We start from the raw sequence: 13,575 nt of genomic DNA, 5'->3' as shown, positions 1-13,575 counted from the left end.
ATCCCCCAAGTGTTTAGAACAGTGAAATGTGTTTCCAGTTTATATGGTCTTTGTGAAAAACAGCATTAACGAATAGATGCCGATGAGAAAAATAAATATTAATATACCCTCTCTTTTTACTTCTCTGTTCCCAACTCCGTAAATCAAAGATTTGAGTACAGTCTGGTACAAGAAGTGAGAGTATTTAATTCCTTAATTTGAACTCAGATAAAGGTGTGTGGGCTGGAGTGCTCTTCGGAAAGTAGGAGCAGACCTTTTTGTTTGTTTAATAACTGGATGATGTGGAGTTACCTCATTAGGCCCATGCAGGTTTAATGATGCTTTACAGAGAATGCATTGGTAGGTCCCTGCAGAGGGCAAAAAATGATTTTCCTTGAAGATTTCTAAGACATTTGTAACCTCTTCTCCATAATTATCCCATTTGGTTTTGACTCTCTTGATAACACAGGCATTTTCCTAAACACTTGCATTTTTATTCGTTATTAATCCTCTTGCACAACGCTCAGTGATTTTTCTTGTTGGAGATCCTATTGCCAGTTTTCACTGGCTCTCACTCATAGAGAGCTGGGGGTCATGAGATTTTCATCTTTTACCGCTTATAGCATCTCTCCCAGTTGCTAAGAATGGCACTGATAGCTGGCATTTTCAGGATTTGACAATCTACCTTGCCCTTTCACAAACATTTGCTAAGTTGTTGTTCATCACCTCCCTGGGGAAGAAACAGGAGAGAATTTTATTAGGTAGGGTGATACAAGGGGAACCCACACATTGGGAACAATATTGAGTCACCAGGTTGAAGGTAAAGGTCAATCAGCTGTTGTTTTAAAGCTTTCCTTGTATTGTGCTTGCTATTCCCACTCCTTTTGTTTATCTGAAAATATTCATTATCTACTCAGACAGTGTAATTCACTGGGATGAAGTTCAACACAGAGAATCCTGCATGCCCTTTTCTCATAGAACATTTTAAAATTATCTTTGTAGTTGTGGTTTAGCAGGACAAAACTGGAACCATTTTCCATGTGTCACCTATGTCATCTTGGTTCTCCCCTTGCCTGTTGCTTCTAGAAAATGGGTCAGGTATTTATGGCTCAACATAGCATCCCTGGTGCCGGGATGATCCAGTTGGCCTAAGGCAGAAGGAAGCTCAAACAAAAAGGCAACATCACCAGATTGGTTCCATGGGAGCATAAGCCTCTGAATTTGAGGTTCAGGTCACATTTCTTGGCATGATTTTCCAGTCTTGTGTGCTAGCAGCAAGCAAGTGGGTTGTTAGAGTACTAGGAATGCAGTGGGCTAAAATAAAATTGGATTATGAAAATTCCAATGGTCAATGACACTTACACATTTTCATGAAATAAAACAAACAACTTTCTCCTTTGAACTGAGGTAGAAACATTTCAACATCCATGGATCCATGATCCATCCACACATAAATATGTCAATTTTTTTCATATTCCACAAGACACTCACTATCTTATCATTGGCAAATTCAGAGAGCCTTTACTAAAAGCTATGTCTACTAGGGAGGCAGGGTGAGGGTGGGGGTGTTGAGGGATTCTGGTAATAGTAATGATGTTATTATCCCACCTCAACCGAGCCTCAGAGTGACTTTCCTCACGTTCACAATTGGTCAAGAGTGAAGATAGAATTTGGATCCAATTCTTTCAATATCAGGTTTCCTAACTTTGAATCCAATTTTCTGTCCTCTATAGAACTGTTGTTGCCTGCATGTAGAGTGTTCAATAAAGGTTTGCTGAACTGGATTGAATAAAACTGCAGGCCAAAAGGAGTTTTAGACCTGCTTTTCCAATGAAAGCAATTTCCTATTGACCAGATTCTCAGTTTTCTGTGTTGCCTCTGAGTTCATTTGATAAGAGACTTGATTTGGGCTTGTTTTAGCAGATAAGTTGAGTTAATATTTATTTTAGGAAAGTGGGATTAGTGAAGATAGGTAGGGAATGAATTATACATTCTCTGAGCAACTGAAGGTCATTAGGAAAACATGCGGCTGCCAGAGATTTCCGGGTAAGGCTTGCACAGTGAGGGCTGGAGGTGATTTCCAAGTGTTGTGGTTTCTATTTATTGGAGTCACTTTGGAAGTGGTAAGCTGGGACAATTAGGCTGTTAATTCAAATAAAGGGGAACTTTTTAAAAGAGAGAGTGACAAATCTCTATGTAAATATGGAGAATGCAGCTCCCAAGACTGGCAAACAGTGCAAGGTGTGGGGATGGGCGAATCATAGGATTTGAGTGTTTTGCTGAGACAGTATGATTCAGAAACCAAAAGAGGGGCATGAGGTGAGAGAACCAACTCAACTAGCAAAAGAGACCTGGCAAGGGAAGCCATTCTAATGCAGAGTCCAAAAAGTGTACACAACTCCGGCAGCATTTAGAATAACATTAGCCCTAGAAATTGTTTTTGTTTTGTTTTGTTTGAGAAGCAAAAAATACTGTGTAGACAGAAACTAGAGGTTGTTATAAGGCAATAATAACAGCTAGTAGATCATTCTTCAGCCTCACATCTCATGTACTAGGCACCATGCTATGTACTTTGTATTAATCTGCACATTAAATCCTCGCAGCAGGATGAGCGTGGTGACTCATGCCTGTAATCCCAGCACTTTAGGAGGCTGAGGCAGGCGGATCACAAGGTCAAGAGACTGAGACCATCCTGGCCAACATGGTGAAACCCCGTCTCTACTAAAAATACAAAAATTAGCTGGGCATGGTGGCGCACACCTGTAGTCCCAGCTACTTGAGAGGCTGAGCAGGAGAATCGCTTGAACCCAGGATGTCAATTATTTTTGTGGTTGTCATGTGTAAGAGCGCTTCAGAGCACATGGTGTGCCTCTTTGGAAAGGAAAACCAGAGAGGAAGCGTGAGTCTTGTTTTGAGTGTCCCACAGGGAAAATAATTTGAAACACTACAATTTTCTGGTTTTACAGGTTTCTAGAGTCCTTTTCTGTGTTAGGGAAATCTTCGTTTTTGTCAGAAGAAATATCTAGCCCTTATCAGCTGATATGGCGGAGATTTAGGAACTTTTCTTTATCTGTTGAAGATTGATGTAGAAACAGCAAATATGGACAGAACAGGTGAGCAGGATTGACCAGATGTTCCAGTGAGAGAGCTAGTGACAACAAAGGGAGGATGAAGCTGGTGTGGGTGCTGTACATTGTCCACTTGACAGATGTTTGTTGAGTGCCTGCCATTTTCTAGGCAATGTCTTAGGCACCAGAACACAACACATGTAGCAGGGAACTTAGCCACAGGGTAAAAGGAGCAGAAGCTTTGGTAGTAGGCAAGTCCCAGCACAGTCACTAACTGGCTAAGTGGCTTTTGGGCATATGACTTAGCCCCTCCAAGCCTCCATTTTCTCATCTCAGAGATATAATGAAGCCCAGTCTGAGGGTCACTGTGAAGAATAATGTACATAAAATGCCTGGCCCATAGTAGACACACAATTAAGCAGTAATATTAACCCTATTCATTGTTAAGGGTTTAATTCATCTTGGAAAGCTCATGCCCGGTTTCTTCACAGTGCAATACAATGCCAGCTTCCTCTGTGAGTCCTTGCAGGTCTTCTACAGAATCTAGATGTTTCACCGTGTTTCCTGGAGGATGCTAAGTATCAGTGGATTCCCAGAATGTTAAATTCTACATTTCTGTACTCTACACACCTTCTGCCCTCCTCTTTCCTCCCATGTGGTACGGTTGATGTGATGGTTAATTCTGTGTGTCAACTTGGCTGGACCGCAGGGTACTCAGATGTTTGCTCAAACATTGTTCTTGATGTGGCATGGAATGGAATACTACGTGGGAATTCACAGGCTGAGTAAAGCACATTGTCCTTCTTAATGTGTCGGGGCCCTCAGCTAACTAGTTGAAGACCTGATTAGAATAAAAAGCCTCACCTTCCTGAGTATGAGGGAATTTCTTCTGACTGACTGCCTTGAGCTGGGACTTGTTTGCCTCCCTTCAGACTTGAACTGAAACCCTGGCTCTTCCTGGGTCTTGACTCCACTGACTTTCAGGCTGGAACTTACACCATTGGGTTCTCAGGCCACTAAGCTTACACTGGAACTGCACCATCGGCTCCTCTAGCTTTCCCTCTTGCCAACTACATATTTGGAACTTGTCACCCTCTGTAATTGTATGAGTCAATTCCTCATAATACACACACACACAGACACACACACATACACACACATATTAGTTCTGTCTTCCTGGAGAACTCTCTCTTAAACAAATGAGGGTACTGAAAAACAGAGATGGAAGCTTCCCAAAGTTATGCTGGTGCCCAAGGAAGATGAAAGGATAGTTCCCAACTCTCTCGGTTCTCAGTTCAGAGCTGTTTCTGTGTAATTCTTCCTGCTGCCTCACTTAATAAATACTACTTCTGGCTAACACGGTGAAACCCCGTCTCTACTAAAAAAAATACAAAAAAAACTACTCGAGCATGGTGGCGGGTGCCTGTAGTCCCAGCTACTTGGGAGGCTGAGGCAGGAGAATGGTGTAAACCCAGGAGGCAGAGCTTGCAGTGAGTTCAGATCCAGCCACTGCTCTCCAGCCTGGGCGACAGAGCGAGACTCTGTCTCAAAAAAATAAATAAATAAAAATAAATAAATAAATACTGCTTCATAATTAAAGAGGAAAGAATGCAGATTAGATATCTCCTTCACAAAACAACATGAAACCTAAATTAGGCAGCGATAACCAAAGACAGGCCCCAATATGCAGGACAGGGAAGTGGCCTACCCTGTATTCAACACAGACTGTGTACCCTGCGTGCTCAGCTATATCTCTTTTAATCCACACAAAAAATATACTCTTGTCTCCATTTTTAAATGAGGACAGTGAAACTCAGAAGATAACATAATCGAGGCCACAGACCTGGTAAGTTATAAGGGCCACTTCTGCCTAAATCCAGAGCTCATATTCTCTCCATAATAACAAACTGACTCTTTAACACTGGGCCAAGGCATGGATAAGACAGACTCCTAGAGGGAGAGAGTTTAAGAAGCCCGAGGATGTATGAGATGGCTGGGTTCTGTGTATGACCCTGATTTGGAGCTCCCAGCTCCTGTCTGTTCCTCATTATCATTAACCACATATGTCTGCATGTTACACATGAGTCTGGGAAGATGCCGGGGCCTGGCGAGCAATGCTTGTTTTACAGCCAAGCACATCTGCTTCCTGCAGCCTTCCAAACCCTTTAGCTACTGACTGTTGGGCTGGTGAATTATCTCCCTTCAGACCCCGTGCTGCCTGCATCCCCTTTCCAGGGAAGAGAGAACTATTTCTCTCTCTCTATCTCTTTCTCCCCACTTGCCGATCCCCCCCTTGTTTCTTCCTCTCTTCTTCTCTCCCTCCCTTTTCTCTTTCTTTTAGTTTAGACTTTGCTCTCATTTTACGAAGATAAAAAACATAAACATGCTGTTTTGAGTGCTTTTTGCTGAAACCTGTATACCAGGCTCGTTTTATTCAAAAGTCCTACGTCTCTCTCTGACCTCCATGTTTTACCCTAAATTTGGGTAAAGTGTTTTACCCACTTTCCTTTGCTGCTTTTTATTCCTGCAGAATTTTTACCAGGTCCTACGCACTAATGTGTGTTCTGACTATGCTCTGTTGTTTGTCACGCAAATAGGATTTCACTCTGAATATGGTTTTAATTTGATGGATGTTCAGGTTGTTTGTCATGCAAACAAGATCTCATTGACAGAATATCTTTTTTATTAGCCAACTCTGGTAACTTACCACATTCCCACAGTCACTCTGGTAACTTAGTCGTATTATGGTTCAGGATTTTGGGGAATTAAAAGCACTTAGATAATAATCACTAAATTTGTATGCCATAACATTTTCACACACCCATATGAATGTGTCTTTTTCAGGGAATTTTAAATGGTAAAAAATAGAAATCTGTGGGGGTATTTATATATATATATACACACACACATATATATACATACACACACATATATATACACACACATATATTTTTACAAACAGATTCCATATATACAAAGTACATCTATGCAATTTTTTTTTCTTTTGAGACAGAGTCTTGCTTTGTCATCCAGGCTGGATTGCAGTGGTGCAGTCATGGCTCAATGCAACCTCTGTCTTCTGAGCTCAAGGCGTCCTCCCTTGTAAGCCTCCCAAGTAGCTGGGGTTACAGGTGCACACCACTAGGCCTAGCTAATTTTTGTATTTTTTGAAGACACAGGTTTTTGCTATGTTGCTCAGGTTTGTCTTGAACTCTTGGCTCAAGTGATCTGCCTGCCTTGGCCTCCCATAGTGCTGTGATTATAGGCATGAACCTCTGTGCCTGGCCTATGCACATAGTTCAGTGCTATGCACCTGCAAGTTCTTTTTGTTCTTATTCATATTCATGAAAATAATAATATTTTTTGTTCATAAAGAGCTAGGGAGAAAGAAATTTAGTTCCTAGTGCCAGGTTTCCTTTCCGAAGTTGAGAGCAAGATCAATAGTAAAGGTCTGGGTTTTTTAGGATGCTATTAGCCTGGATGGTAAGGTTTAAGATGCTAAGATGTAACACCTTAGTAGTCCATGAACAGAGGTAATATATGGTCTAGAGGAGCAGTAGAAATAAAGATATGCTGGGGAAGCAGGAGATTACCTCGGGGAGGAGGAGAGGGGCACCTCATTATCTCAGGATAATTTCATACAAGAAAAGGCTATTTAAAAGGAACAACCCACAAAAATGGAGATACCTATTTAGAAAAAATAGTAAAAGCAAGTTTGACTGAGAAAATGCATGATAAATCAAATTAACAATTATAAGTTTATCTTATCTTATTTAAAAATGTAAGTTGCAAATGCAATCTTGATCTGATTCTTAGAATAAGCAAAGAATGGATCAAGTAGACTTTACTGTTTTGAAGATGAGTAAATAATTTTTGTTATACACGTATGAGATCAGGATAAAATGTCCTTCATTTTCCAACATTACCTTAAACATTACCTTAAAGAAAGTACTGTTTTCAAAAGTACTTAGTACTTCATTCATTTTTTGAAGGTCTCTTCTTAATCTTTTAACAGTCACATTATGTCCCTGGAGATACTTTTAGGTTATCTTTGTAATTTGTCTCTTCCTCAATTGTTTTCTGGTTTAACCCTTCCATCTTGTTATCAACCAATGATTTTATGAGGTCTAGGGCCTTCTCTAAGATCATTTTTATTACGTTCATCAACTTTACAAAATCTCTGGTAAAATTCTCAATTCTTTTACAATTACTTTGTATTATATTCCTCAAGTTAGAAATATCATCTCTAAACAACAGATACATTTATAACACCTGGCAATCATTGAGAGTCTAACCAACAAGATCTTGATACAATAGATCAGGAAACATGCTAATGTTAGAAGAAAAGTGTATGTGAGGAGTTACTCACTTTATATATGATTATTTCATTAATGAATTTTAAAAATTAATTTGACTTTTGCTTTCATAGAAACTGCATGACAGGGGTAACAAGTACAGGGAGAATTGAATAAAATATGACTTTTTTGCCAAGAATCATTTCTAAGAGTTGCATTATAGACTGGAAGCAAGAGGGAGGTGTTCAAGATTCAGAGATACAGCAAACAGACCAGAAAGCAGAAAAACAGATAAATGGCTTATTCCACATTTCCTGAATGACACTTAGACTTTCTGTAGTTTGTTCCTGCTGGGGGCTGATGTAGAGGTGATGGACATTTTGAATTATAATAATGTGGTAGATTAGGTTCCCAAGGAAATGCAATAGGTAAAGACTAGTGATTCAGGCTCATCAGAAGCCTCAGCCAACCCTCTGGGGGGCACTAAGACTGGGTGATCTTTCAGCATTGTCTCGAGTTAAGAATCAGAAATCCAAGTCTAGTTTCTATCCTTATATTGAGTAGCTATGAAGTGCAGACTGTCCAAGGAAGAGGACGTGAGTTTGGACAGAAGCTGTATTTAGTGAAGGCAATCTCTATAAGATGCTGATGTGTGAGGCTATCCATTGGATTACCCCTCAGAGCTCAGGATAAAAATAGTGATAATGATAAATCATATTTATTGAAAACTTACTATGCATATGTGTAGTCACTATTCAAAGTACTTCACCTGAAGTTTTCAAAAATTGTTATAGTAAACTTATAAGAAAGCTTCAATTATTATTCCTACTTTAGAGATGAAAAAATTGCAGTTTCATTAGTAAGTGGAAGAACACTAAGGTTGCTGTTTATAGTCCAATGTTCTGTCCAACCACCACCATTTATCAACGAGTCCTTCTTACCAAAGCCAACAACACAACCTACCCTTCTTCAAGTCACAAAAGTCTTCTAACATAGCATTGTCAATACCTTCCTTTTCTTTTATTAGGTAAGCCTTTTCACTTTTATTATTTCACTTTTATTATTTCTTATAATGAAGAAATAATATTTCTCTATAATAAAGAAATAATATTTCTTTATTATAAGCACATTTCACTTTTATTATTTCTTATAAGGAAGAAATAACTATTATTCCACATTACAGAGGAGAAGCATAAATGTTATATATTCACTCATTTACTACATCAAAAAGCAGCTAATCAGCATTATTATATTTTAGAAATGGTGCAAGGTTGGGGGAAATCAGTAACAAATAAGTCGGATGATAGACGTTAGGTAACTTTCCCCTAAAGTCATAGACTTAGTGATGGGCAAAATCAGGGCCGACACTGGGGCCATCTGATTCCAGAATCTTTGTCCTACATGACCTGAATCTTGGGTCTTTATTATAACCTTCTCTCACCTGAATACAAAGGGAGAGAAAATATGTCATACAAATTTCCCTGGGGCCCCTCAGTCCTACATTGAAGGCCCTAAAGGAGAGGTGACTCCCTCGTCAGCTTTCCTGACTTGATGCTTATCTTCTTACCTTAATGCTTAACACATTTCCACTTCATGCTTTTAATTGTCAGCCAACAAAAACAACAATCAAACAAAGGCCAACTGAAAATTATCTTGTTTATAATCAGCCTAAAATAATATGATTTGGATTTTGGCTAGACAATTTCAGTGCAGCACCTGCTCCCAGGCAGGAGAGTGAATCAACATATCTTTAGTAGTTCTATCCCACCCTGTGTGGGTATTCTCTCCTTCAGAAAATAGAGGACTCACTGAAACGGAAAAAATCCCAAGGCTGAATATAGGTGATACAGGTTTATAAAGAACCTGAAACAAGTTAATACAGAATTGTTATCTAAACAATGGATTTGCATAGGTAATTTCTGTTTAAGAGGATGCCCAAAAAGTAAGGCCCAAAAAGTTAAAGTTTTTCTTCGAGATTTTGGGCTTTTGTGTGTGTGTGTGTGAGTGTGTGTGTGTGTGTAAGTGGTTCTACAAGTAGCTTCCTTCATCTCTGTGAATACATTTTAGTTAGATGATGGTATAAATCTTTCTTCTTAAACCATCTGAACTAAATATATAAGAAACTATCAATACTTACATAGCAAATGCAATGATATAGACATCCTGGGTCAGGAAGAAAGGAAGTAACCACTAATCCAATACATTGTATAATTGTGGTTCTATCACCATTTATGAATGCCTTGTTTTAATACCTTATATTAATTTCTTTCGTATATATCAGGCAATTCTAAAATAATCACAGACAGGATGAGTTCTACCATTTATTTTTATTGGTTTCCACTGTGTTCCAAAAGCTGTGCAAAATATCTTATATACATTATTTTATTTACTCTTTTCAATCTAAACTCAAGTCCATGTTGCTCAAGAACACTGAGATTTTAGAGGCAGAACCAGAATTTGAATACAGGTATGTGTGTGTGAAAGATTGCTATTTTCGGCCAGGTGCAGTGGCTCACGTCTGTAATCTAGCACTTTGGGAGGCCGAGGAGGGTGGATCACCTGAGGTCTGGAGTTTGAGATCAGCCTGGCCAATGTGGAGAAACCCTGTCTCTACTAAAAATACAAAAAATTAGCCAGGCATGGTGGCGGACGCCTGTAATCCCAGCTACACGGGAGGCTGAGGCAGAAGAATCACTTGAACCCTGGAGGCGGGGGCTGTAGTGAGCTGAGATCACACCATTGCACTCCAACCTGGGCAGCAAGAGCAAAACCGTCTCAAAAAAAATAAAATAAAATTGGTATTTTCATTGATCACACTGGCTTGCCATAATTCTTGTAAGTATACAGATGGCTAAAACATTACTATTAATATATGTGTCTTCATACATAGACCTTCTTGAGCCTGGAAGAGGGTTCTCAAAGACTCTTTGGCTTCTCAAACTCATACCATTACCAGGCATTGAATTTGGTTCTGTAAGAATGAACGGGTAAAACAAATATAGATTCTACCTGAAAGGGGTTCATAATTCATAAAGAAAAAGTAGTTTACCACTTACAGTGCTATGGTTTAAATTGCTAAATTTAATCATACCAACTATCTGGCAAGGTAGAAAAGAGTAGGAATTGATTAATCTATTTTGAAGTTCCAGTTTCTTCATCTCTAAAATGGATTTCCATTTGATATAGTATCTGATACAGGATTTCCAAGTGCTATAGTAAATTGAATAAGTTATTTCTTGACAATGTAATTTCATGTGCATACTTGCAAAAATTATTATCATGAAGCTAAAATTACAAAGAAAAAGTATAGCTGAAGTGCTATTTAGGTTGAAAGTAAGTTAGGGAAGGAAAGGATGAAGGAACCATATAAAATTGTATTACATATCTTCTATGTTTAAAACATTTAATCTGGCTTTGCAGAGAGAAAAAGAGGCAAAGAGAAGTAAACTGTTTTGCTCAAGATTCCACAGTTAGTCAGTGATACAGCAAGGAATGAAATTCAAGCCTTTTAAACCCTCAATCCTGGGTTCATTCTACCACATCACATGTTCATCCCCAGAAAAGGGTATTTATTGGAAGAGGAGGCTATTTCTGGGACTCAGAGAGTACTCCAGTGTCAGCTCTTGAGATAAAGACTAAATTTCTCTTTTCTTTGTAAATGCCTGTCATCATGCAGATTGATGAGAAGCAGTAGTGAATATCAAGGGATTGGTTTTCTGTAATTATAGAAGCTTTGGTCCTTTTGGGTTCTGCTAATATTAATAATTGGAACAGACTCTATGAAATAGAATAGAGTTGATAGAATAGACTCTATAGAATAGAATATTTTCTCTAGACTAGAAAATAAAGACAACTGTCCTAGCAGAGATGCTATATATTTTCTTGCTAAATATATATTAACAAAGAAAAATCACTTTCTTTCATTCAGGAAATCAGTGTTTGCCAGACAAAAGCTTTAATACAAAACAAAGAATACATTTATTTATAGGTAAAAATGGAATGTTCACAGAAGTGAAACATAGAAGTTGTAGTAGCCTCAAATTCTGCTTAATGGATATTTCTTTCTTCTTTTTGAGCCCATGGCAGAATAGAACTTCTGATGCCTTTGAAATTAGTCGAGGTTGTGTGAATATTTCTAATCAGAAGATTGTGAGAAGACGTGATAAGAGACAAACTCTTAATCACTCGATTGAGACTCTACAGTTCTCTCATTCTCTGTGGTATGTTTACTGCCAATGTTTGAGACAGTGAATGCTCCATCAGGCCAGTTTCTGAGTGGCAGAAAAAGCCACTTTTTAATGTGAAAATCCCCATCGCTTTCCCCGTCCCTCTGCTCACCTGCTTAGACGTGTGGCATGAATAAGAACTATGTGTTTGTTATTTTAAGCATTGAGATTGTGGAGCCATTTTTTCTTGCAATCTATCTTAGTCTTATTATATTAGAGTAGTCATGGAATATACTCAGTGCAAATGTTGGTATTCTTTCCCACAATCCTCTTTAACATTGGCCTTTTTTGTGAATTCTTTCTTTTTAAAATTACACTTTTTCTGGGATACATGTGCAGAATGTGCGAGTTTGTTACATAGGTATACATGTGCCATGGTGGTTTGCTGCACCCATCAACCTGTCATCTACATTAGTTATTTCTTCTAATGCTATCCCTCCCCTAGCCCCCAATCCCCCAACAGGCTCTGGTGTGTGATGTTCCCTTCCCTTCCTGTGTACGTGTGTTCTCATTATTCAACTCCCACTCATGAGTGAGAACATGCAGTGCTTGGTTTTCTGTTCATGTGTTAGTTTGTTGAGAATGATGGTTTCAGCTTCTTCCATGTCCCAGCAAAGGACATGAACTCATCCTTTTTATGGCTGCATAGTATTCTATGGTGTATATGTGCCACATTTTCTTTATCCAGTCTATCATTGATGGGCATTTGGGTTGGTTCCAAGTCTTTGCTATTGTGAGCAGTGCTGCAATAAAAATACATGTGCATGTGTCTTTATAGCAGCATGATTGATAATCCTTTAGGTATATACCTACTAATGAGATTGCTGGGTCAAATGGTATTTTTGGTTCTAGATCCTTGGGGAATTGCCACACTGTCTTCCACGATGGTTGAACAATTTTATATTCCCACCAACAGTGTAAAGGCATTCCTATTTCTCCACATCCTCTCTGCTTCTTGAACTCACAAATAGCAGTCTTCGCAGCTGAAGAGTAGCCTCTGTTTTTTTGTTAGATAGACTTTATATCTGTCTAACATCTTGGCTCATTAGGTGGGGAAGACAAATAATTCAAAGCCATTTCCAGAAGTTTCTCTTTCCCTCACTTCTAAACACAATCAGATTTCATATTCTTCCATTGCATGTCATACATCACTCACTGACACATCTTATTTTGTCCATCACATCAGACATTTCATTAATTTATGCATTAGTCATGACAGTACTCTCCAAATATTCTTTGTACCTGCAGTATCTCTGCTAATATTAGTCTCTTCACCAGTGTTGTTGTGATGCAAAATTGGCAATTAGTATCAGATACACTGTACGATATACATATATATGTGCTTGTGTCTGGGTATGTTCATTTTATGTATTTATTTCTCTGCACATGTTTATACATTTTATGTTAACTAATTAATTAATGGTATGCATTTCTTTATTTTATTTTATTTTTTGAGATAGGCTCTGTCTCTGTCACCAAGGCTGGAGTGCAATGGCACAATCTCAGTTCACTGCAACATCTGCCTCACGGGCTCAAGCTATCCTCCCACCTCAACCTCCTGAGTAGTTGGGACTACAGGTGCACACCATCACACCCAGCTAATTTTTGTATTTTTTTTTAAATAGAGATGGGGTTTCGCCATGTTGCCCAGGTTGGTCTCAAACTCCTGGGCTCAAGCAATTCACCAGCCTCAGCCTCCCAAAGTGCTGAGATTATGGGCAAGAATCACCACACCAAGACAACGGTATGCATTTTGTTCCACATGTAGGATCTCATGTGGCTAATGTCACAAGGAAGTATTTTGTGTGTGCATGTATGAAAGACCTGAAGAGTTTCAGACAGATGATACAAGACTATTCAGATAGACTATTCAGATAATCTGACATGTGAATAAAACTGAATAAAAATTCTGATACCCAGAGTAAATGAACCTAGAAAATTGAAGACTATATAGGACTCTGCCTGCACAAGAGGTATTTTCACTTGAATTGATAATCTCTGCCTTTG

At 38.7% G+C, this 13,575-nt stretch overlaps 1 long non-coding RNA gene across 1 annotated transcript in view; it reads left to right on the top strand.

Annotated features, from left to right (window-relative positions):
* The window catches only part of LOC139362232 (uncharacterized), a 41,419-nt gene extending 28,343 nt beyond the window's left edge, over positions 1–13,076 (top strand). Inside the window, exon 3 of the long non-coding RNA XR_011620668.1 lies at positions 13,029–13,076. This is a non-coding gene — a long non-coding RNA (uncharacterized lncRNA). The remainder of the gene's footprint in view (positions 1–13,028) is intronic.
* The last annotated feature ends 499 nt before the right edge of the window (positions 13,077–13,575 follow it).

This window comes from Macaca nemestrina, chromosome 3 (genome assembly GCF_043159975.1).
Source record: "Macaca nemestrina isolate mMacNem1 chromosome 3, mMacNem.hap1, whole genome shotgun sequence".
NCBI lineage: Eukaryota > Metazoa > Chordata > Mammalia > Primates > Cercopithecidae > Macaca > Macaca nemestrina.
The sequence above is the reverse complement of the archived record's forward strand: the minus strand, read 5'-3'. Positions and strand labels throughout refer to the sequence as shown.